The sequence below is a fragment of the Apteryx mantelli genome, chromosome 3, assembly GCF_036417845.1.
Source record: "Apteryx mantelli isolate bAptMan1 chromosome 3, bAptMan1.hap1, whole genome shotgun sequence".
In the NCBI taxonomy this organism is placed as follows: domain Eukaryota; kingdom Metazoa; phylum Chordata; class Aves; order Apterygiformes; family Apterygidae; genus Apteryx; species Apteryx mantelli.
This window is the reverse complement of record NC_089980.1, coordinates 30,110,613-30,138,066: the sequence shown is the minus strand read 5'-3', so window position 1 is coordinate 30,138,066 and position 27,454 is coordinate 30,110,613.

Below are 27,454 nucleotides of genomic sequence, written 5' to 3'. Positions count from 1 at the left end.
GCATCTCAAATGACACTAAAAGATATAGTGCTAAATAAACTTGACTGTCTCACTATAATGGGCAAATTTTTTTCTGAAAAGCCTTTGAGAGTTTTTTTGAATGCACACATTAGTCAGGGTTTTTGTTATAGAGATCAAAGGTCAAAGGAATTCATCCTGCCCCGGCAGTGGAAGATGCATGATAGTTCATGGGAGTTTGCCCAGAATTTCAACCCACATCTTGGAAAGATTTTGGAAGAAAACATTCCCAGCACACCATTCATCTGACCCATGCCAGGGGAGCAGCCCTGAGAACTGCCTTCCTCCTAGCAGTCTGATATTTAGCTTAGGCCCAAGGCAGCTACAGGGTTACAACATGATCTTGTTCAACATTCCGTGGAAAGCCAGCTCAACAAGGGAAACACATTTGCAGGAGCTGCTGGGTCACTGAGGAGGTGGTCTGTATTATTTCACATCAGACTGTGATTTCTTAGCATTGCAGGTATTGTGCCCAGCTTCCTGCACCACACTATAAGGCCACGATGTGATAAGGTCATGACATGAAGTCAGGTCATCATTTGTCAGGATGGTGCAGATCACCTGCTCATCTGCAGATGGTAAAAAGCCTTATCACAGATGCTGCTATCTGAACACTCAGATGAGCAAATTGGGGGGTAGGGGGTCTTTACAATGGAGGAGGTTGGGAGGTGCATAGGAGCTCTTAAAAATTTTTTCCTCTGCCCAGCACTGTCCCCTCTGTCACGAAAGAAGCTACAGAGCAGGGGAAGTGCACCACGGGATCACATCCTGAGAATCTCACAGTTTAAACTTTCCTCTGATTTTTGAGTATTAAAACCTCCCTACAACTATACTGTTATATTTTTCTTTTTCTTTTTTCTGTTTTTGCAGCAGCAAATACAACACAGAAGGCAAAAAACTCCTTTTCCCTAAAAGCATAGACCTTAGGAAGTGCTCATTTTAGAGTGATGCTGTTATCTTTTGTAAGTTTGCATTTCTTTGTTCCTTCTGTGCTGTTTTATTACCTCCCTCTATCAGCCACATCCAATGGCTTTTTAAATTCTGCCTCCAGCCACAAGGAATGTAAGCAAGTATAGCTGATGTAAAATGACATCCATGCCTTCATTCACTGCACACTGATTGTCTGTTAAGTACTTGCAGGGAAATTCTTTTTTTTTTTTTTCCAGTACAAATCCCAAGGCAGCTGAGGTTACACAACCAGCTTCATACTTAGTTTAAAATATGTCTCAATTTATAAGCCATCTGCAGCACTCATCATCAAATGAGAAGGCCACAAACAGGAAAATTCACAACAAGGGTAAATAATCAGGACTCAAATGAGCACTAAGACAAGATTCTGGGTTGATCAAAATGCTCTCTAAATGGTTCCAGATAAACGAATGAGACAATCACATCACAAACCAATTGTTTAGGCCAAATGGCCCACTTTTCAAAGTTAATGAAATGTTTTCTAGCTCAGGAAGTCCTAACTTGCAAATCATTAGAGGGTAGGAAAAGTTTCATTAGGTTCTTGCCCTATTCTTTACTCTTCCTTAGGCATCTGCTTTGCCCATTGTCAGAGAAGAGACATGGGGCTAGGTGGGCTTCTGGCCTTACCCCATACCACCGTTCTTGAGTTCTTAGGTACAGCACAAAGGGTCTACAAGCAGGGGACAGCGTGCACTACAGAGCAAAAGGCAGAGGGCAGTTCAGCCAAATACCCTCACCTTCCCTCACAGAATCCTTTGTATCAAAATTACCACGAATTACTTCATTTATTTATGTCCCCATCCATGCAGGAAGGAATATGTTGATATGTTGGGAAAACTTGTTACTGAAAAAGCAATTCAAAAAGATTGGATTCTACATTTAGATCTGAATGTGACGAAGTTGGAGACTGCCCTGATATCATTCATGGAGCAAATAACTCCCCACAATGCGTAAATGCATTACAGAATATAAGCATGAATGATACCACCAAAAACAAATGCTGGACTCATAGAAATCAGAGCTCTCATCTTTGAGAACATTTAAAAGTGAAGACATTTTTATCCCATGATGAAAATTACAGGGCAAATGGTATTATTTGTTTGTATAGTGAAGACTAGGCAACTTAGGTCTCTCAAGATTTACACCAAAACATGTTGATTGCCTTTGGGATTTATATTTGCAGAGGTTTTTATGATTGCATTTCAAGGCACATTATGTGCTTTGAAAAGGCAGACTAATTTCTTCATTTTTGTGAGGCACCACAAGGATTCCTACATTTATCGAAATTAGAGAAGGAAAGATTTATCTTATCATCTGATGAATCCCTCACCAGGACAGGATGGCTTACTAAAGCATATTTTCAAGGCCTTGTGTTGTCTAGTTTGAAGTGGCATGGCTTGTCTGCAGGGAAAACTCCTTAATTTAAGAAGTTTCACTTTTATAGATCAACCCCAACATATGACTGGTCATATCATCAGCTAATGTTTTTTTAATTCTATGTTTTTCAAAACTTTTGCTGCTTTCCATGATTCTGGAAAAACTGTAGAATTGCAAAAGAACCCCACGTCTCTGTATTAAGCCACTATGCTAAAGCTGGACAGACTTAAGCTCAGTGGTACCTTGGTTTATTTATAATTCCTATTGAGGTCATTAGGGTTATCTGTAGAGTAAAATCATCAGGCTTTGGCCCTCAGAGCTTTCATGCAGGGGGAATAAATCAGAAAGCACTGAAGCAGAATCTGTTCTTATTTGTTTTTCCTTGGTATCAAGACTTTTTTTAATTGCTATTATTTTCTTTCAAATCTCCTATACTTGATTAAAAATACATCTCCTTGGTTTTCTGTTCTGTTTTTATTATGCTTCTAGACAAAATCTTTTGCACGGCAGGAAGAAGAGCAACAATTTGCCAGCTCAAGCTGCATTTACCATCTGGTATCCAAGAACTTAGCAGACTGCCTGTTCCATCAATGTAACAATACTGTGTTGCTTTAACGACCCCATGCTCTGATTTGAAGATCAGCAAGTTGGACTCAGCTGACAGATTTGGACATTCACCTCCTGTAATAATCAGCAATTCCTCAGCTGTTGTCACCAATTACCACAGCATTGATTACAGACTGATAACAAAAGAGAATACAATTTCAGAAAACCAGCTTTCTCTGTTCTTTTTGTTTTTGTAGCTTCCTTAATTGGGTTTAAATGGCTGCAGTGCCAGATGGATAAAAGCCGCATTGAGTAAGACAACATAGTTCCATTTCCCTAGAGAAGGCAGGGAGAGGGGGGAAGTTTTCTATTCACATGGCTAAAGCCAAAATTTCCAAAGGAACTGGCAATTCTGAGAGCTCAGTGTTAGGCACCTTAAAGGAGACATATTATCCAAAGGATGATGCTCAACCTATTGCAATAAATGATAGTGTTATTTAGGAGATCTGGCTGGTCAGTGATTGCCTGTGACATTAGACCTCCATTATAGTGGGACAGCAAGTGAAATGAAACACAGATTTGCTAGGGTGAACACTACAGCCTGAAAAGCTTAGCATGAAAGGGAACGAGTGCAGCTTCACACCCCCATGAAGTGGCTGGTGGCAGCTACATACCTACAGAGGCACCCACATGGGGGCTTAAACCTGGGAGGGCAACACTAACCACAGAACAGCACCAAAGAGAAAAACTCAGTGACAACCCAGCTAGTCCCTGTACCTGGAACTCCTTGCTACCCTCCTCTGCTTCTGCCTCCAGCAGCCCTTACTGACTGGAAACCACATCTTTCCCTTCTTCCATCCCCAGAGTTACTCATCAGCTTTTGCTGCAGTGAACAAGGAACGTATTTCACACCGGAGTGTATTTACACATAGACTTCTATTTTTCTCCTAAGGGCAAAGGTTACAAATTGAATGTGAAGCAACTGCTAGTTTTATGGTTATACTGTGCTTCCAAAGTAAAGGGAGAACACACTCAGTGCAGTCTACTACTATACCACCTGCCACTAAGTGATAACAACGATAGCCACTATCAACCAGATACTGATCCTCCCACAGTCAGTAAGAGCCTGAAAAATGAAAACAAAGTATTTGGGGCTCATACAGAAAGACATTAACAGTGTGTTCCCTGAAAAGAAGACTTGGATTTGCTGGGTTTGTACACAGAAGCATCATCCTTTAATAGATAAACGGGAATAATCAGAGGATCATCGTTTTGGAGACAAAAAAAACCCCACCCTATTAAGCCTTACCCTCTTTCCAGGACGTATTAGAAGTGCAAATCCCTAACAAGCAGGAAAGACAGGCTGATTTCCAGGTCCTGTTTTCAAAGCTCCCATCACAGGTGTGATGGTGAAGGAAGGAAGAGAGCAGAGGCAATTAGAGGGAATGCACCCCAGCTACTCCCAGTCAGGACATCCCCTTGGAGATCATTGTTAATGGGCACACTGACCAACCCATGGTCAGTTCCTACGTATGTCTATAGCTAGGTGAAAAATCACAAACATTTCTAGAAAATGTATAGTTCTGCATATAGTTCTAGTATAGAATGCAAGTTCTCTGTATGGGATGAATCACAAATTAACCAGCTGCACTTTGTCACCTTTGTCACATGATAAGAAGAGATGATAATGGGTATACATCAAGGACACTTTTATCCAGAACTGTCATGACAATTCCTTCCACCATAATACATTTATTCAGAGTGATAAATAAAAGCTAAACAGAAGGATACTGCTTGCAAGTAGGAATGATGAATTTCAAGTCAGAAAGTGAACCTTGGCTCCCATCCACAGGATGACCAACTCCACAAGCACCTAGGAGAGTTTAACAGGGCTATTCATGAAGCAAGGGAGTCCACAATGTGAGGTGTTTGACTCACTCATTGATGGCAACAAAGATAAGCTCTGAGGTGAGATGTTTGCAGAGCTTAGCCATGAAAATAGCCACAGAAAGTAGGATGTAGTGCAGGGAAGGGCTCTGGAGAAGAGTATCTCCAGCAACACTGACAGCAAACTAGGTGAAATCTGACAGCTTTTAAATATTGCATGGAACAAACTCTTATGTAATTCCTACTAGAGTTTTCTAAATATTATGTGTTACTGTGTCATGTATATTTTATAATACCGATGTTTTAATTAAAATGTGATCTCATTTATGACTTGGTGGAACTTGCAGCTTTATATGGATCCTTCAGGATTCAGCCACTGTACAATCAGTAGGAAGAGACTGGTCAGTCCAATGGAGGGAGCTCTGCTCTCAGACCTATGACTAACCAACTGACCTTAGTCAAACTGGTTAAACTGCAACTTTCTTGGTTTTTCCATATGTAAAAGGGATATAATACCCTCTTATTAATCTGTCTCACTGGAGAACAGATTAAGGGAATAACTCCAGTTTGGTCCTTGACTTAAAGGCTTGGTAGAAGGCTTTTTAAATTTAATGGAAAGAATCCCATAGACTTCAAGCTGCTTTGTATCAGTTCCTAATAAAGAAATTGATTATATTGTAATGAAATGCAAGGAACAATCATATTAAAATATTGTCATTTAACCATTGTAGCTCCTGCTAAAAATACCAGGAGTAGCTGAAAACTTTATTGACTAAATCCTTCCACCTTGAACAGTAACTCTGACTGAATAGTACTAGATCCTAGAGTTATTAAGATTCTTTTGTTCATAGCCTTGTTACTACGAAATGGTTATTATAGGAATGTCACTGGGGAGGAAGAGATGTTGCTTAGTTTTCTGGCACAAGGACTTATTCAGAAAATAAATCCATATTAATATCTCTTCTATTTTTTTCTAGTGTGTTTATTGATGTCCTGCCCACAGGAGAAGCTGATCTTTCTTGATGAAAAAATAAGCTGTTTGAAAACAAAAAAGCAGATCAAAGAGAAGAGCAGTTCAGTGATGGAAGATGACAGCTAGAGGAGCGGGGTGAAAGTTAAGGTGCTACTGACTGAGGAAGCCATTTTGTTCGATTTCATGTGCATAAAATAAAAGCAGGGCTGACTTTCTGCATGTCTCTTCACATATCATTCAAGGTAGTATTTTTTAACCTGCCTATTGAAGTAGTAACTTCACATATAACAATGCAAAAGGCATGTCACAAGCAGTCTGCAGGAATGGGTTTGCCTGGACAGAGGGATGGTTTGAACCCCTCAGTATCACAGATGCTGATTTTGAGGCTGCAGCTTGAAGTAACAATGTATTCTCTCTCAGTCAATCTTCGCTGTGAAATCAAAAATGTTCTCACACTTCTCTGTTTCTTTACTGGCATCTTCAATAAGAGAGCCGCCATGCATTGTTTCATGTGATTGTGCCTTGTTCCTCACCTCTGAGCTCATCCACAGCACAGGGACACTTCCCATTTTCAAACTTCCCTTGAAACCTCACTTTTGCCAGACTTCCTCAGTGAATCTAGTTGTTTTGGATTTATACATATTTCTTCCCATCCTTTCCTAGCTGTTCTAAAACTGATCTCCTTAGTACGGGAACATTTTGTTCATATGTATACCTGGCATATGGCCAGACATTATGAACACTTCAGTAAAAAATTAAGAAGAACAGTGAAATGTTGTATATGCTAGGTCTCTCTGCCCTACTTGGCCTGGTTGTTTATCACACTTAGGCTAATTATTCACAAGTCCAAACTAAATCTAAGTACCAACCGAACACCCTCGACTTTTAGAGTTCCAAATATGGATTTTCACTACAGATCTGGATCAATTCACTTTGCACTCAACTGAACTTCATCACTGAGGGAAGGGAGAAGAAGCTAAAATGTGGGTGCAGATGTGAATTTTGACCCATCTTCTGATTCTTTTAAATAAACCTGAAAACAGAGAAACTGGCACATAAAGTCGTCTTGCTTTTTCTGTGGTTCACAGTCATGATACCAAATGAGGCCATTTGGGCACCTGGCAAGAAGAACGTTTTGCAGATTATGCTGCTAAACTGGAGGCTATCAAAGTTTGACCATGATTATCAAATTCAATAACCTAATCAAAACTAATTCTTTTCCCTTGAACTCTTAAATCACTGTAGCAGAAACCCTCATTTTTGTAGCAATGGTGTTTGGATTAACCTCCTACCACAACAGTGAGTCAAAGATGACCAAGGGCTTTATAAAGACTGGTGTCACTATTTCTAAATTAAAGGCAGGACAATCAGTTGCATGAAAATTAATGTATTACCTTGTGTCACAAACTGAGTTGGTGGCATAGCCCAGCTAAACTGAGGTCTCCTAACTCAAAGTAAGCTGTTCTAGTCATTGGCTTACCGCTATAAACAAGGTACTTACTGGCTTACAGCTGTGTGTGTAGCCACTTAGCATAGAGGAAAGTACTCACGTCACAATGAAGTGAACTGCATGAGTAACCAACACAAAATATATACTACCTACATTAGCTGGTTGTAAAAATCTCCTGTCTTCCCAGTAACATCCATTCAGATTTGACACAGGACAGTTCCTGGTTATGCAAGCCTTCTACTCAAGGCTGCTACTGAAATATTATTTCATATCATTCACTTCTGCTACATGGCCTGGAAATAATTGTCTGGAAAAGGGTTTTGATTTTTTTTCTAGGGAGAGAGCATTTCTTTTGAAAGAGTGGTAGCCCCAGATTTAGATAGTGTCTAAAAGACAGTTACATAAAACCCAGTATCAATGTATGTGTTTTCAGGGAATGGCTTTCAGATTTCTTTGGGATTCAAGCAGTTCCCAGTAGACATGCTGTAAATCTAAACAGATTGGTATTGCACTATTGCAATGTGTGATGCCAAATGAACAGTGGCACTGAAACTTTCTCTTCCTCTGCAGCCCCCAAAGCAAGACATGAAAGAGACAAAGAAAAAGGGCATTATAGTGCCAGCTCAGCCTTGTATAAACATGGCAGCCTCCTCACAGCCATTCTGATTTATACTAGCTACTAAAGCTACTGGAGTCCTAGCTGGGTATAAAGAAAATAAAGCAGATTGCAGTTACCCTGACCTGGGATTTATGGGAGATTGTTGGATGGCGCAGAGTAGAATGTCTGTCTCTGACTCGTGCAATTATACAGCGATATATTGATTGGTAATGGAAGATTTAATAATCCAGGAAAATCTTAATAGCCCAATAATCCTTAGTTCTTGACTTTCTTTCTCCTAACTTGTATCAGGAAAGAGACAAGCCTCATGCTTATCTCTGTTTCATACTCAACATCATCTGAGGAAGAAGTTTGTAAGTCTTGGACCACAAACACAGACAGGGAAAAATCTAACATAAAGCCTGTTTCCACTAGAACACTCACTGCAAACGTTTTTGTAGTGATCTGTTGCAAAAGGCTGCCAGAGTACTTTGCAGATTATCAACAACCTGCACCTGCTGAGATCACCCTCTCTGTTCCTATGTACCTAGTGACATGCAGCCATTTAATTCCACACACCCACTGAAGACAGCTAAGGGACCTGGGGATCCAGCAGAAAGGCTTGTGGGTAAGATCAGAGAAAAAGGAATCTCCACAAGGATCATCCTTCAGGCAGATGCATTCCCACAGTAGTTTTGAGAGGAGGTATACTCCTAGGTCTTCAAAGTCCAGCCACTGCTTTGGCTCAGCAGAAGTATATTAGTTTTCTTTCATAATACTGTAAGGGAAGTGCAGTATTTGCAACTCAGGAGAAAAGGACTACATGAAAACCTGTGTTACTGGGAAGTGTGAGTGGAGAAGAGGGCTGGAACTCAAAAGCTGCATGTTCCAGAGCTAGCTGCAAAGGGATCTGGAAGCTCCACAGGAAATGCTCCTCACCTGGCAGCCATCCTCAGTATCTTATTGGCACATGGAAAGAATATTCCCAATGGGATGGTACTCTCTATCCTGCAGACTCTCTGATGGGCCACAGCAGGGAAGATACACAAGTACTTCCATCTTCTCCTCAGACCATTTCATTGCACCAACTCCTGATGCTTTGAGCAGCTCTCTTGAAGTCTGGGGGAAAGGCAAAGCTGGAGACTAACTATGGAAAGCCGACCTTCACGCAGACAAGGGCTTTCAGTAGCCCCCATCATCTGGTAATTTGCCCTGGCTTGTCCCAGCTAAACAACCCTCATCTCAAAGGTGTTCCAAGACTTGACTAACAGGCTGGCAGGAGAATGGGGGAGGAAAACCTCAGTTTTGATTTTAATTCCAAGCCAAGATACTGCTTCTGCTCCAGAAGGGATGCGTACAGCACCTGCAGTGATGTCCTGCCTCAACCAGGACACACACCCAGATAAGCAGTGAAGTGACAGATTGACTCCCCACCCAGAGTGACCCACGCCCACTTTCATTTCTAGACCAGTGCATGGCATCACCCCTTTAGAATTTACATTGCTGTTATCCATTCCATTAAACTACATTTGATCAGATTAACTAACAGTGGCCTCCGTTTGCCAGTGAATGCCAGCATTAACTGTAACACAATAGGAGCACAGGCCTAAGCCCATTTTTTATTCAGATAGCAAACCTGTCAGCGGAGTGGGAGTGTTGATGTCATCTTCTGACTCAGTTACAGTGCCCGTTCCTGGTGTCACCCTGCATTCCAACGCTATCAGCATCCCCTCTCCAAATCTCACCTATTATTTGCTCATTGTCATTAGATTTTGCTTGGAGGAAGAAAGGAGGAACAGGGTGACATCACTTGCTTATTAACAGATGGGTAGAAGAAGGATCATGTCCAACAAAGGCTTGGATGGGGAGGGAACGGATGTTCTCTCACAGTATATTCAGGAGAATGGTGTGTTAATGAACAATACATGCTCATAACCTTTTAAGGGAAGCAGCTGTTTGCCCAGTGGCTACTTCTGAACCCATGAACTGCAATTTTCTGGTCCTTCAAGGGCATGGTTAACCCCTCATGGGAAAAAACAGTGCTAGAGACAATCAGCAAGGAAGAGGTTCCAGTGAAATGCAAAGTCATTTGTAAATAAACAAAATAACAAGATTCCTCAGGGCTAAACTGTGACTCTGGCACTGCAGAACAGTGGCTCCCACAAGTGAACCCACAGCCATCAATGAAAATACGTTAGTGATCAATAAGGAGTTCACCATCTGGCCCTTGATGCTGATTGATTTCAACCTCCTGGCTGAGGTCTGCAGCTGGATGCAAGTTGCAGTCCGTGAAAAATCAGCAAGATCACAGTATTACAAGTTTAAAATTAATTTGTTGTGGATCAGCTCCTACATTAAGTTCAAATGCTTCTTTCCAGCAGACTTTACTACCAGGAGGCTACTAATGAAAAGTAACTCAAAATGAAAATAAATGGAGTCTAAGTAAATTCATTAAAAAATGTAAATGAACATTCGTAGGTTTTCCTTTGTTTCTCCCAGTTGATGGGAGGAGCTATTGAACATGCTTGAGTTAGCCAAAAAAGAAAAATTAATATGAAGAAATGTGCTCTTATTTCTAAGGCTTCTTTAACGTATCTTCATATCTATTTTTCCCATTTACTCATTTCCAAGACCAATCAACATGGAATCTCCTCTCAACGGCAACACTGTAAGATCAGAGATTTGTTTATTTCTATCAGAAAAAGCCAAAATATTACAGTACTCCCTCCCAAGTGAACATATTGATTTATCCACTCTTGGCTGGATCTTCCAGCCCTCATAAATTACCAGTACAAAAATTAACTAGACAGCAAAGACAGCCTGAACCTTACAACTCAATGGTAAAGTAAAGGTTTTTATTGCCAGATAGTACTGACCCTGTTAGTGAAATGCTGGTGCTTCCAACACTGAGCATAACAGTGCAGCTCCTTTAGGATGAACAGGCACTCTAAAGCACAAGACTAAAAATGGAGGCACTCAGCAATCCCAAACTGGATTTTTAAAAATTTCTTTCTGAAAGTGCTGTCAAATGGGTGGTCTAGTGAGGAGGAGGAATGCTTTTAATAAGAAAAGGGCTTTCTTTTTTGTTTTTCATCTTCTTTCTCAGATGGATGATAACTGCCCAGAAAGCATTTGCAGAACACCAAGTGCAGCATGTCCATCTTAACTTCCCTTCCACTACAGATTGCCAACACAAAACAAGAGCAGCAGGCTGCTGCAGCGTCTTGTTCACTGACATGAGTGTCCTGCTCCACATTTTTCTCTGGCACTTGTGCTGGCAAGCCTGCAACTGCCTTTAGCTCCAGGTCTGGCACATGATTCAGACAGCTTAAGTCTTTCAGGATGTCAATTTCCTTCTGCTTGCTGATTAATTCGCTGGCTTTCATCTGCTTTCAAATAAACCCTTGCTTAAAACTCTCCCTGGGATTTCTATCAGGCTTCTACCAGCGCAGAGGGAAGGATGCCTCATTCCAATACGACATGCTCTGACCTTCACAGAGCTGCCATTCCAAGACAGCTGGGCCATTTCTATGCTTTAAGAATACAGGATTGAGAAGATGTGACAGTTCTACCTATCTAACACCTCTGTAATCCATCCTGCAGGCACCACTCACACCCTGTACAGTGGAAGAAGACAAAAGCCACACTGTGTCGTGCTGCACACAGTGGGAAAGAAATTTCTCCTCCTCCATTTCAGAGGGACATCTTACACCTGAAAAATGAGATCTGGTTCTCCCTTCCTTGGTCTGCATAGCTACACATGTTATGGTCCTAAAAAAACACAGAGTTCCAGCTACAGTTTTCATCTCTGAGCTGTAGTGAAGAATGGGATCAAATGTTAGCAAACAGATGTCATCATGCTTGTACTGTGGTTGCACATGTATATCAAATATATCAAAAAAGCACATTCTCCTCTATCTGGTCCTTCCTCCTGTTGTAAGATGGATACAAGCTTGGAGCCTTGAGCTCAGCACTGCATGCATCAGGATGCCACAAGAAGAATCACAATGTAGATGACCAGGATTTCCTCGCATCCTGGACTGTTTATGATCCAATAAAGATAGAGAGGAACCCAAAAGGGAGAACACAATAAATGATAATTTTTACCACCAGGATGACATGTTTCTGCCAGTGATATCATAGGGTTTTACAAAACCTAACTTCATAATGAATAGTCATAAAAATAGCAAAATAAATTCCTGTTTCACCTTTTTCATACTGTTGGTGCAATCCACTCTACCACAAACTGGTAGTACCCAAGGGTGACACAAGATCCAAATTTACAGACTTTGTGGATTTTATATCTAAAACGAGACTCAGATTTGAGCCAGGGCCAAATCCATAAAATTAATCTGATTCAGATTCTAGTGATAAATCTCTGTTCTTTGCTTTCTTGTGAACTTTTACATGGTGCAAAGCCTACATAAAATTTTCTGATTATGTAATTTTTCACAGATTTATTTTGAAGTTTGAAAAGTTTCATCCCAACTCGAAAGAAATATAGTAAGTGAAAAGCTTTCTGTTGCTTTCTCTTTCTCTAAAGAATTATTCCATTTGAATTCAGCAGTACCGTACCCACCATTTGCCTGGACAATACCTCTAACTCATTGAAATTCAGAACCAGGCTCCTGATCGAAACTTTGCAGCTAGCTCTTGTCTCTCACAGTGGCATAAATCCATGGCATGGGTTTGAATACCTGAGACTGTGGAGGGTTTAGGTCAGGAATTATTTCTGATTTCCCTATCAAGATCCACCTTTTATCAGAACTAATTTTGAAAATCAGAATGCTCAAAGCATATTGTACTGCTCAGTAGTGACACTGATGTGCAATAGGGTAAGGAATATTCTCGTAGGTTCTGGTATTGGGATATATGAAATAAATAGACCCTTTGAACCGGAGATAATTTTGGGTAGACAAGAAGGAATATGAAACCATTGCTCCTCCATCATGAGCCTTTCAGTCTCCCAGACCAGTCAGCTGCCTTTCCCAGCCCCCATTCATTTAGCAATGGACTGAACTGACCAGTGTTACCGTTGATAGAATGAACATCCCACCGGGGTGTAGTAAAAGGATGATATGGACAGTAGCCACACCAAGAGTCTTTCTTCTGCTGATATCGCAGAAGATGGGGAGGCTATGAAATTCAGATCGACATTGAGATTTTGAATAGGTCCTGGTTTGAAAATTTTCAGGAATTGCCTCTGCCTAATAGCTGGGTTGCATGTTTGGGTTAATGGATGTCTTCTTGTTTTACAAGTTAGATATCTACACAGAATGTGCTGCCAAATAGGCACTAAGCTCTGCCATTCTTATTTACCGTGTCCAGGAACTGCTTACACAGCAGTTCGGATACATAGATTTGTTCAAAGAAGCCTTGAAACTGAACAGAGGCCAAATGTTTGCAGATGGGTTTTATGCCCCAGGATAGCTCAATGACTGGCCCGACACAGCTCTGTCCACAAACACTGTCTCCTCGGGGGTCCATTTTTGTAAAAAAAAAAAAAAAAAAAAAAGAGAGGGAGAGAGAGAGAGAGAATACAAAGTATCAAATGGCAGAAGAAAAAGATGCACTGACAAGCATGTGCGTCTGTGTGTTCAGCACCATCCCTGTCTCTCAGCAAACCTGCCCGCTCCCCCCGCCACCAGTTTCCTTATTTGTAGAGTGCTTCATTTTAAGGAACCCAAACATTGTCAAATATGAATTTTCATTTACTTGGCACATTGCCCCCAAAACCCCAAGATCTAAGGCACATACTCAACAGAATTTAAACTGAGCATTAAATAGGATGCAGAGCTCAGTCTGGTCCTGCAAAGCAGTGCTCCATTCACCTGCAGGATTTTCTATTTCTGTGCTGCTCATGATGACAACAGATGGGACCTCTAATTCAAAGGAAGATCTCTCTAGGCTAGAAACAACAAATTGGACCAGAATGCAAAAAGCAGAGTTGTTGCAGAGGTGGGGGTAAATGTGTATTTTCTGCTGAATAAAGGAATAAGGGATTGAGTCCAGATGGCATGGATGGGCACTCTGGATGGCTAAATTGTCTCAAGATCCCACTGTATTTGCCCCTCAAAAGACCCAAGCCATTGGTTCCATTGAGAAGGCAAAATTAAGCCTGAAATTAAAAGGGAGGGTCTTATCTAGATGACCAAGAATTGAAAATCATAACTTCTTATCAGCTCAGAGAAAGAAACTTCTCTTCTGTGCCACCAATAGAGCTGCTTGAGAATTTTCTTCTAATGCCTTTTGAAGGAAAATGCAGTCATTTATATTTTACTTTAAATAGGAAAATCAAAATGAAAAATTTTGTTCCAGGTCTTGTTGACCCAGTTGAAACACTTCAGCTGACCCAGTTGAAAATACTCCTCTTAGGTCAATTTTTCATTAATCTCTGTCTGCCTCAGCTACCACACTGTCTCAGAGGAGTGATGTCTCATGTTCTTCCTTTCTTCCATTTTTTCCCTTTCCTTCTTCTGCGTTCCCTGGTTGGATTTCATCTGAGATGCCATGAGATATCCTCCCTAGTTGAGCTGCTGCTGTGTACCAGCATGATGTATCCAGCCACAGATTAGAAGGGAGGCCTAAGGCACTACAATTGATCTAGCGGATGTGGTCAAAATGAGCTGAAACAAAATGCTTTGGCTTTCAGAATGAAAACAGTTTGGAACATCTGATAAATTTGTGATCAATTTTAGTATTTTCATTCTTTGTCCAATCATTAGACTAAAACCTGCTACTGAAATGTCCATTTCCCAAAGGACTGAAATTCCAGTCCATAAAAAAACTGCATGACTCCATCCCAGTCACCATGCCAGCTAGAGACCTCTTGGTTGCTTCCCCATGGCTTGCCCTGGCTGGCTGCAATGTTCTCTCCCCTGCCTACTGCCACAGCTGATCTGCCATAGGTTGCTTTTGTTTCGGAGCCAGTGGCAACGTGCGATCTCTGCCCAGGCTGCAAGCCTCTCTGACCGCTGCTTTTGTGTCCCCACCAACAAGACAGCCTAAAGCAAATTCCCCATTCCCACTTTGGCACAGTTCAGCTGTTCACAGCAAAATCAGCCTTTAGTGCCAAAAATATGCCAGCAGCCTGGGATGGGACTTCCTCAGAGCTCTCTTGCAAGCTCAGTCTCACAAAGTCTGTCTAGATGACATAATGTATCCCTGCACAGAGGTACCTGCACCAGGTTGCATGCTTGAAGCAATATACCTGCATGAGCACAATGCTACATCTGGGGCTACTATATTCTCAGTGTGGCAAATTAGGCAGGCAGAGTGCTATGCTGACACTGCTTCCAGTACCTGAACTAGCTAGCTTATTCAGAGGGGGTACATCCTAAGAGAAAAGGCCAGTTCTGCTTGCCAGTTCCTTCACCGACAAACATGGGCAGCCAGCAGCCAGTATGGCATACTCCAGCATGTGGAGTGCAGTAATTCCGGCAAAGAGCCAGTAATCCTGTGTTAGACTGGCAACCCTCCCAAGCTCATCTCAGCCAAGCAGAAGACACCAACACCAAGTGGTTGTGAAGCCCAAAAGGATTCCTGCCACCCAAGTGCCGAGGAACACACACAGCAGCAGAACAATAGACAACTTCATGCCTCGAGGCTGCTGCGGTTCCTCAGGCTGCTGCCCTCTTCTGCAGCCATTTTAACCTGGATAGGTCAAAAATACCCAGGGATATTCATGAAAGATGTGGCATTTTGAACATGCAGTTCTGAAAGATTAGCATCTCTGCCACAGGCTTCCTACATGGCCTTACCAGCAATGTTAAGAAGCAGCACTTTTCCAGTGTTATAAGGACTGCAAAAAAAATTACATACATCCTTCCCAGTACTTGGATTTCTCATCCTCCTCTCCATGCCTCAGTTCCCCCTCTGTATGTTTCTGTCTCATCTGGACACTAATTAGGGAAGGCAAGGAGTATCTTTCAGTAATGTTAGGAAGTAGTTTATCACAATGTCTGTAAGCACTACTGTGTCAATCCTCAGGACTCTGTTTTTGTATATTTTTATAATATGAATATATTCATATTTAGCATATTTATATATATACTGTAGAGCAACTGTTCAGCTGCAAATTAGCTAGGGGAAAGAAGACCCAAGAATTATATTAAATGACTTTTTCATGAATGACTTATAGCTTTTCCTTTGCTGTTTGTGTATGTTTTTCACATATCACTCTATAAGCACATCAATCTCTTGTTAACAAAAGACAGCTGCCCCAGGGGATTTTTAATTCAACATGTATACAAGATGTATCTAAAAGCACTTGCTTTGCAATTACAGTGACAGTAAAAATATTAGAGTTAAATTTTTAATGTCCCCTAACTGAAATAAAATGCTATCAAACAGCTCCCTCTTGTGTATCGCACATTTTGTAACCACCGGCAAAGCAAGTTTATAGTGCCCTCTGGAGGTGAGCTCTGGGTTGATATTTTTTGGAGGGGGAGAAATAAGATAACGTTGCTCTTGTAGGCTCTTTTTGGCCTTTTAGGGAATGAGATGAGGAGCTTCTAACGTTGGGGTTCACACTGGCACTTGCAGCCAACAGGATGTGTGGGGAGCACTGCATTTCTAAGTATAGTCAATAACATGAAGAAATCCATACAGAAATTCTCTTCTTTGCTTGACCTCTATCCCTCGCTCTAACTCACTGTCCATTTCTAATACACATGCAGTTCTGTGGTTAGAAGCGCAGGATTTTGACCTCCCACTGCAATTCTGAGCTATGTAGCCAGGAGAGAGACCTGGGAGAACATGTCTGAAAAGCTAAGAACCCTCTGAGAATCAGCCCTGAACTGCAGTCACATTTCCTCCAAGCTGTAATGAAATTCCTACAGGAAGACCATTTTCTCCTTCCCATTTTTCATTTTTAAGGAAAATCTGAATTTATAGGTGCTATGTGGTACTGAAAACAGCAGTGCTGAAACATTAGGAAAACTATGAAACTATATTCTTCTAAGTTCCTTTTTTTCTCCTCTAAGGGGTTTGACCCAGGAAAAATCAGAACAAAAGCATCTAAACTTACTCAGACTTGGAATATTTGAAAATACTTCCGTCTTTGATAGCACCCCTAGCTCTTTCAAATAAAAGGAAGAAGAAAGAGAGTCCAATATACTGTGGATACCAATAGCACTGCATTTTTCTAAGGATATCTGCCAGCATTCCAAATTAACAGCCTTCCAAGCCTAGGAAGAAACATAACCGGATTAAAGAGAATATGAATGAAGGCAGTTCAAAAGCTTCTGTTATTTTGAATCTTTTGTTTGGCTAAGAGAACACTGCAAGCAGAATGCTTTATTCCTTGTCCCTTGGAATTGCAAAAGAAAAATCTTGCCATTTGTAACCCCTGATCAGCTTCACTACTAGAGATGAACGCTGCTAAATGTGAGCAGGAAACCAGCCTTTTCTCAGGAGCCATGATTCCTGTTTCTAGAGTTTGGTGACTGTACCTCAACATGCAAAGCTACAACTATGAATTTTATTAAACCCTTGGAGAAACTGTATGACAAGATATCACATAAAACTTTTGTTTTCCCTGATATCTCTATAGCTTCTGATGTGCAATTTTGATCTTACTATAGATACATTTCCCTAATTACTATTTTAGATTGCCAGAATATATATATGATAGATAATAGCAGCAATTACATTAACATCCTACATCAACTAGGATGGCCCATTAAAAAATGTCCACACTTTTCAAGTGTTTTATTTATAAAATCAGAAAAATAATGCTCTCTTTTTCCCTATCTTGGACCATTACGTCTATGTTCTGTTCAGCTCTTTGGGTTCTCAGCGTGCACCCAGCACAAAAAAGACCGAAACTTAGCTAGTGCCTCTAGATGCTCTTGTCACATAGGTAACAATGAATGTTTCAAAAAACTGTCAGTATATACTAGTGGAGAAAGAGAAAAGGAGAAAGTGACAGGGAAAAAGGAGAGAGATGTCTGCTTTATCAGCCACTACTATACAGCTTTCCCTCCCTGTGGGGTCATGGCATCAATAATCTCAGGTAAGTAACCAATCTAGAGAAATTTTTCAGTTAAATAATTCATCTCCCTTCTTACTCTGATGCAAGAAATGGGAGACAGCTGGTGATACCTGAAAAACACCAGTTTAAAATGTGCATGTTAACCTTCTGCCTGCCAGAGTATACAGATGAGACACAGAGTTTAATATGTTCCTTAAACCAAGGCCCAGACAGTAATACAAACATCTTCATCTAGTTCACTAGCAAAGTTAAAATGAGAGACAGTCATAGTCCTCATGAATCAAAATATGAGGTAGTGGCCTTTGCCAGCTGAGAAACATGTTCTCCCCCAGCCTATACACGTACCCCCCCCCCCTTAATTTAAAAGGCAGAAGCAGGATTTCTGGGGCTCTTATGTTCATAGCTTCCAATTCACCTGTGGGCTATTTAAGATGCACTCAAATCTACAAGGCAAAGATGACTGTCACATGATTCACTAACTTCAAGTGGCCTTCTTCAAAGGTCTGAATCCTGCTTCCTTGACACAGAGGAGCACAATTACACTAAAAAGTCTGCGCATATTTAACGCAATAGAGATTTTGGCCCAAAAGGTAATAATATGCTCTTAAATGGACCAAACTTACGCTCTGCAATGCTTCAGGAACCTGCAAGGGGAAAAAAATGGTATTTTCAAAAAGAAGAGGATGCATTTGCCTGTGTTGTTCTGCCATCCATCTCCTGCCTAAGATAACTCAATTGAAGAGAAAAAGGAAATCAGCCAGGGAAGAAACAGTATATGGGTGTGTTCTCCAAAGCTGCACTGAACAGTCCTCTTTTACACTTTTTAGAGATTAGAATGTATGAAATACATCCATTAAAAAATTGTATTAGGCTGTAACATTTAAGGCCAACATTTCTCTGCTGTTTTAAAGGGATTTTAAATCCTGACAAGTGTTACAAAACTCCCTTAACCCTGCAGTGCCACAGTCAGCACTAACTTGGGATGATCAGGTAGTGGAGGGGCAGGCAGAGTCAGTGCCCATTGGGTCAGAAGGTGGAAACTCCCACGACGATGACGGCTGGAAGCTGCTGACTTCTGGCACCTGGAGAAGGGCTCTTGCTCCACCAGAAGACTTACACCTTCAGGACAGCTAACAAATTGCTGGGAACACTGTCAAAAGGAACATCTGTGCCAGCAGAGCCTCCTCCACAGAGGAGCCCAGGAGGAAACGGTGAGGGTTAGTAGTGGTAGACTCCTTGCTGCAGGGGACACAGGCCCCTATCTACTGACCTCACTTGCTGTCTAAGGAGGTCTGCTGCTTGCCAGGGCCTTGCTTTCAGGGTGCTGTGGAGAGGCTTTCAAGCCTGGTCAGGCCCTCTGACTACTACCCGCTGCTGCTGTTGCATGTGATACCTATTGATATCATTACCTATCAATACGTACGGAAATGGATAAGCATCGATGCCGCTCGATACTGATGCTGAAATCAGTCTCAAGACCAATAGGTATAGCTGCCTATCAAGACTGAAAGATAGCAATGCCCATTGATAGGGATTCATACTTACTGATACATATTTTTCAGTTTCAAGTCCAATTTTGATAATGGTAGGCATTGATATCTCTTGACATCAATATCATCGATTTCCATATGTATTGATAGGCATTTTTATAGGCTAGCCAGGTATTGAAATCCAGTTATCCATTTGTAGGTATGGGAGTGTAACTAATAGGCAGCCAACAGAGGCAACAGTATGCCACGATGCAGGGCCATATAGATAGGTATAGAAATTGATAGACATAGATGCCTTTCGATCTTGAGAGGTATCAACGTCAATATGTGTCTATGCCTGCCAATAGCAAAACTGGCCAGAGACTGAATGCTACAGATGGTTCTCGACACTGAGAGGTTTTGATACCTATCGACATCCATCCCTATCAATAGGTGTGGAAATATACAGGCATGGATGTCTCTCAGTCTAGAGAGGTATCAGTGTTCATAAGGCTGAGACCAAAACCTACTGATTCAACTTGACATACAGAAGTATCGATGCCTATAGGTATGGATCAACATTGATAGGTATCAATAGTTATCAATACCTGATGATATCGATCCCTATCGCTAGGTGTGGAAATGGTCAGACATGGATGTCTCTTGATCTCAAGAGGTATCAGTATCGATGCCTACCAAAAGCAAAATCAGCCAAAGACTAAAAGCTACAGATGCCTCTAGAGATGGACAGGTATCGATGCCTGTCAATAGAGATTGATATTGACAGAGGTCATTCCACAGCAACATGTATGGAAATCCATAATTATCGAGGCCTCTCAATATTAAGAACAGTCAAGGTTGATAAACACTGATGCCTACCAAGAGCAAAAGTGGTCCCAGACCGAAAGCTAGAGATGCCCCTCAAGACCAAGAGGTACTGATGCCTATCAATAGGGATCAATATCGATAGAGATTGACAATTATTGATCCCTATTGGTATCGATCCCTATCAATAGGTTTGGAAATGGACAGGCATCATTGCCTCTCCATATCAAGAGGCATTGAGGTCAACAGCAGCCAATGCCAACCGAGAACAAAAGTGGCCTGAGACCCAAAGCGATAGATGCGTTTCGACATCAAGAGATATTGATCCCTATTGATGGGGATCGATATTGAGAGAGCTATCTATGCCTATCGATGGGGATGGATATCCATAGATGTTGTTCCAAAGCAATATGTACACAAATCAATATCCCTTGAGGCATCTCGATATTGAGAACGGTCAATATTGATAGTCAACTGTGCCTACCAAAAGCAAAATCAGTCTGAGAGCAAAATCAGTCCGAGAGCAAAAGCTAGAGATGCCCCTTGAGATCAAGAGGTATCAATGCCTATCAATAGAGATCAATATCAACAGCAATCAACAGATATCAATCCCTATTGATATTGATCCCTATCCATAGGTTTGGAAATGGACAGGCATCTTTGCCTCTCCACATCAAGAGGTATCAAGTTCAATAGCTATCGATGGTGATTGATAGCAAAATCACCCTGAGACCCAAAGTTGACATCGAGAGGTATCAATCCCTGTCAATGGGGAATGGAAATCAATATTTCTCGAGGCATCTTGATATTGAGAATGGTTAATGTTGATAGTCATCGGTGCCAACCAAGAGTAAAATCCAACTGAGAGTGAAAACTAGAAATACCTCTCACAATCGAGAATTATAAATGCCTATCAGTTTTTGAGTTCATGTGAAAATTGTCCATAGGATTTCCAACAGTGGTGCCCATGTGGTGGAGCTGAGGTACACTGGTGAGGCAGTATGAGTGGGCTTGTACTGATACCACTGTACTGCTACTTCTGACAAAATTTCAAGCCAGACCTCCCTTAAGCATAAATGGCAACAGCTCTGTCAAAGTCTTACACAAGTTTCTGACCCATTTCAAGGCAGTGAAATCTTTGTAGGAACTGTAACTTACAGTAAATGGTGTGAGGGCATTAAAGAAAAAACCCTATGGCCATTTTAATGTGTCATTTCATGTTCTGGTTCTGAGGGGAAATTGTACTTTTAGAACCTGTCCATTTTAGCCCTCCCCATCTGTAGTGACAGCTCTTCTATCAAGACTGAAAACAACCTGAGGCATGCAGATCCTGTTTATTCACAAACAACTTTGGCTCTCTAAAATAAGCTGAATTCTTACTGCCTTGACTGCAGAAAATTCCAGCTGGGAAGAAGTGTCCTAAAACTATGAATGGTCAAGCCAGTTGACCTGAACACAGAAGACTAATGAAACTGTCCAAAACCTCAACTAGAGGTTAGATCACCCTTGCTGTTCTTCTCATCATAGATAATATATTTCTGATATCTCTACTAAAAGGAAAAAATACAAATACAAATGCCACTGATATGCAGCGTTTCAAGTACCAAGCCGAAAGAATTTTCATTCAAGCCTTTTCATTGCTTACACTCATTTCCACTTCCATTCCACTCCTAATTCCAAAGGCTGATATTGTCAGGAATATAGATACAGTTTATGTTTTCAACAGCACTTCCTTATGGATTATAAGTCTCTCACAGAGAGCCATTTATGACCCTTCTATCATTGGGGTAGTAGGAACACATAAAGACAACAAGAGCATATAAAAAACACAAAAAGAAAAAGAGGATGTCGCTGAAAAAAATTTTGAGAACCTCTCTCTGTTCTGCTCCCAATTGCTGGCTTTGCTTCATTCTCAATCTCCCTCATTTCTTCTGAGTTTACACTATCAATTTCACATATACAGACTGAAATAAACACACCATCCAGATTATACTGTAGTAAATATATAAAATAAAGCATATTTGTCATCCATTTCCAAACATTCTAGTTTCAGTACGGTAAAACATTGCATGATAAACTGTATGAAGGAAGAAGCAGTAACAAAATCTCATAGCATTGCTCTTGGACACACTTATGTGCAGTGAATCACAGAGGTGTTGAAGGATGAGTTAAAAAGTCTGGCTATTATTTCTCACTATGTAATAATTCTACTGAAGTAATCGGAGTTAACTTCCAAAGTAACCAACAGTGAAAGCTGAATCAGACTCAGATTCTCACTGATATTTCAATATATGACATTTTAGATCTTCTGTTATCACTACTGAAGTTTCAGGTACAATCTCTTACCAGTACAAAATGATATCTCTGTGTTTTATATAACCTTCATTTCACTGGACCATCACTGTTTTTCAGGTATAACGAAGTGAAGAGCTGTGGAATAAAAAGGAAGAAAATGGTCAAGGTAACTATCTAGATACCAAAAGACTATGTGTATTTATTACTTCAAAGTGAAAACACAGAGCAGACAGGAAGGGAGAAAGGTTCAGTGATGGTAGTTTCAACAGAGCGATTTAAAATTATTCACATTCCTTAGAAAGAATCCATAGCACTTTCATCTGGTAATAGTGGTATTGTGTTAGGAAACAGCACATAGAAATTTTGGACTATAGCTATCTTGTAAAAATCAGGTGGAGGCTATTAGCCCTATCCATCTATAACCATTTTTAAAACCCTCATAAGAAAGCACTGACATGCAGCAAAGGAGACACGTTAGGAGGAATGACAAAGATTACTGATATAGAATAAAAATGTGATTATCATTATTTGTCTTCTCCAATGGTAAGCTTGGACTGCCTGATGGTAATGCATGGTATCATACAAAAGAACAGGTTCATCACACCGCCTGCTTTATATGCAGCGGGTGTTTACAGAAAACAGCAGATACTAGGAAACGGTCAGGAGCTGAAGAATCCATTCTTAGATCCACACTTAACCTTTGAAAGTTCAGCAATTTCATCATGCTCCTTCCCCCTTCTACAGAATTTCTCAAAGCACTGTACAGATAATAATTTGCACACAGAGGGTGCTGTATGCATTTTATAGCTGGGCAGTCTGAAGCACAAAGGTCAAGATCCTCACCTGAGGTCAAGAGCAAAGCAGTGATAATGAGGAACAAAAATACATGTGAGGCCAGATCCTCACTTTATCAGCACACCACTGAAATTAGCAGAGTTTTACAGTTTAAGCTGACTTACTCCAGTGCAAAGCAGTGACACTGTTGAAAAAAGCGGTGTAAGCAGGATTATATCTAGAAGCAGATTTCAACAGGAACATTACAGGGGGCAATGTCAGGTGCCAGCTCACACACTAGCTTTTTTTTTTTTAACAGGTAAAAAACATAGCTAACACTTTAGTTTGAATCTGCTGATCTGTCACAGAGACCTCACACTATAAACAAAGCAACCTGGGAAGAATAGGAAAGAAAATATAGCCTTGTCCAGTCCAGGGCTTAAAGAAAGTTTTTTGGACTGTAATAGTATTGATTCCTTACCCTAAGTAACAGCCAATATTCCAAATAGCTCCTTAAAAAGCACCTTCATGAAAATTCCACTGCTAAAAAAATAAACAAGCAAGCAAAATGACCATGAAAAGTACACAAATAAAGAGTAAAAACGTACATATATATGTATGTGTGTGTGTGTGCGCATGCATGTAAAAATACATAAAGAGCAGGAAATGTTCTGAGTTAAACTTGAGACCTGAGACACCACACAAAGAGAATTTGGTGTTCTGGTCAACTCTGCTCACAGAAAAAGCCCGGCAGTTGTGGCCATCAAAGATATATAGAAGACTTCTTTAAAAAGCGAGAGGAAAAAAAACAGAAGTCACCAAAGCCCATTTCATTAGACAGGCCAGCTTAATTAATTTGTTCAATTTGCTTCTTTTCTATGCACGGGTGTAAATGCAGGTTTGAAGGCAGGGAGGCTAGAGGTGATGGGAATGAAGCTCATTAGGAAGCAATAAAGAAGGAAGAGACGCCAGAAAATGAATGCTACTTCATTGGGAGAATTTTAAAAAATGCCATTTGTCTTCATGACACAGAGGGAGAAGAGCTCAGAGAGCCCGTGCATATGGTTAGTTTGCAGAGACCTTTGACTTCTGCTGGCCTTTGACCTCAGTGTTTCAATCAAGACAACACTAAGCTGTGCAGTGAGCAATGCTGGTGCCACCTTTTAGTATCTGGTAACTACAGTTCTTAAAGATTACAAGCCAAACCCAGAATAAGGAAAGACACCTAATATAGGATTTCAGCAGAATATAGATTACTAAATCCAATGCTGAAAATCTGAAAATCCCTAACCTTTGAAAAGCCTAGCCTACTATGCACTAATATTTCAGACCCTATAGTCCCCTTTGACCCCAAAGTTCTCCTTCTGCATATTGAGTCAATCCACTGCACATTTTCAAACTAACAGGCACAAACTGAACTGGACTTCTCACAAAATAACAGTAGTGATAGCCCCTTTTCTTTAGACCATGGCCAGAGGTAGTGCCACCGTATAAACAGCCTGCTGGTTAAGGATTTACCTAGTACGTCGGAGACCCTGCTACAATCATTTCTCATTTTTGCTGGCTTTCAAACCAGTATCTTCCAGGAACTAGTGCTATGCCACTGGGAAGGAAAAAAGAACTCAAATTCATGGGAACCAACAGGAGCAGAATGCTAATAGCCAGCAGCTATGGCACTCTCCAGTGGAGCCAAATCCTGGGTTTGGTCCTCGCTTCTCTGGATCAATTCAGCATTTCCTGTGACCAGCAAGAACCCTACTTCTGCTCTGTTCTCCTGCTAGCCTAATACAACAGCAAAGTTTTAACAGCACAGGCAGAGATCTTCCTTGATTGCTTAATTGCTGCTTGAGACAAAACAAAACAGAAAGAGCGGGCATAAAAGGAAGCTCATTTATCAAAAACTGTCTAAAAAGGAGAGCAATCCAACTGACTGGGATACTGAGGCTGGAAGTTGCTGCAGTCACTACAGAGTTATTGAACTCCAGATGCTAGCTCCAAACTGTAACACAGATAAAACAAAGAGGTTACGGAAATTCTGGCAGACCAATTATGAAATACTGAGTCAGGTTCTTGGGGGCAGGAGGTTGCCTTTACCAAGGAATTTCACATCTGAGCGGAGGACTCAAGTAAGGTCCTCTCTGCTCCTAGAGCCCCACTGCAGCACTACTATTATGTGAGGGAGGGAAGAAGTATTTGAATATAGTTGAAGGACTCTAAAACTGCAACCTAATACCAGCGGTGCAGACAAGAATGTTGGAAACTCGCTGGAGAAGCATTGCCTCCTTTCTTATGCAGGCTCTTACATGGACTTGTGCAGCAGAAACCTCAAAAACTGACATGAAATTCACTGGTACCGTGCAGTTTGCAACAGCCTGTCATCCACCAGTCAACTGGCTGCAAAAGAAAAATGCACTGCAGCCCCATTACTTCCCTTCACATAGGTTAGAGAGGGAGAATGAAGGAGCTGCAAATCCTATGTACTGCTCTACACACAGAGAGCTTCTTTCTACTCCAGTCCCATGTAACATGCATAAGTTCTACTCTCTTTGAAGATACATCCCACATTTCCCTATTAGCCTGGTCTCAAATGTTCTTGAACAGGGATTGTTTCTCTAGGCAATGTTTTGACATTCTTTTGCATAGAAATTCATTTTGCATGAGTGAGAAATCCTTACTAAAGGAAGGCTAGCAGGTGAGTAAGGTTGGGTGCTGCAGTCTTATTCTGGACTCTGGCTGAAAGAGGTGCACAGAACATAAGGCTTCTTTTGCACCAAGCCTCTGTGGACACAATCTATCCCAAATTGTCTGGGACACAGGCTGACTGCTGACATACTCTTCTACAAACCTCAAGATTCAACCGCTGCGCTTAAATATGAATGCACGTATCAAATTATGCAACAAATATAAGCTGCTTTCCTAGGTGGATTCTCATTGCTTTTTCCTTGACTGCTCAAAACCTTCCTGAAGAACAAAATGGTTGTCCTTTTAGGCTTTTTGAGATAAGCAGCACTGGTCGTTTCTGCAGTATGAAAAAACAGTTGTGTACTTAACCTGGCCAGGGTTTGATGACAGGCTTCTGTCTCCTCTTCTTCCTTAATCTGGGCATAGATCCAGCAGTCTTCTCAAGGAATCTGTACAAGCTGGGACAGCCATACCCCATAAATAAGTCAGACTCAATTATTTTATATCAAAACAATATCTTAGCTTTTAATGAGTGCAACTGCCAATACAAAGAGTCACGCATTATGAATCACTATTTTCTCCTTCCCAGCACTTTCTAATTTCCTGCTAAGGAGACAAGCTGAATGGGGTCATTAATCTGAATTAGAAATACTGTGACCTGCTCTGCACTTTATCCACTAACATTTTCTGGCATGGCAATATAGGATGGGATTTTGTGTTTCAGACAGCAGTAGTATTTGTGAAATGTAGGATCTCATTTTAAATAACCTTAGGAAGATGGGCATTTTTACTAGCAAACTCTTGAATTCAAATACAGTGCATGGTTCTCTGTCTTGAAGCATCACAGCAAATATGTTGACCAGACAGTAGATAACGTTCTTTAAACAAGCTAGTTCAGGGACTTTTTTGCTTTAACTTGCAATTAAAAATCAGTATATTTGTGAAAATACATAGATGAGTGAGATCACAAAACAACTATAAATACAGAAATGAAAGGTATTAAAGTATAAAAAGAGTATACATAATAGCAACATTCAGAAGACAAATGAAAAACACTGTACCTAATTTTATTTCTCACTTACTATATAACCTTCCTCATTTAAGAGTCCAAAGCCCCTGACAAAAGATAGGTTATGCTGGATCTACATTTTTAAGCAGAATTGCATTCTGATCTCCATAGAGAATTGCTTAAAGACACAAACATGATATAGCCCATGGGTCCAATATCTGCAAACATTTATGCACTAAAGCCTTGCTTTCTTTTTTAATATTACTTCTTATTAGACTAAAATGGGAAGTGCAGGCTCCAGTCATGGAGTACATTGTGCTATGCACAGAACAAATTCCGACCAACAAAAATAATATGCCAGAACTGAGACCTAAGTGTTGCACAGACTTCTTGCCAGCCATTTTACAAAGGAATGCATTTCCCCCAAAATAACTTTCCGCAAATGGATAATACCAGTAAAGTCAGTGGGAGTTTTCCACAGGATTTAAACTGCTTATGGAAATAAGAATTTCCAGCATCCAGCCCAAGGCCCTGATTAGTTTGTATGTGAGGTTGCCTGAGTTTCCAGAGTTCATCTAGCAGGACTGA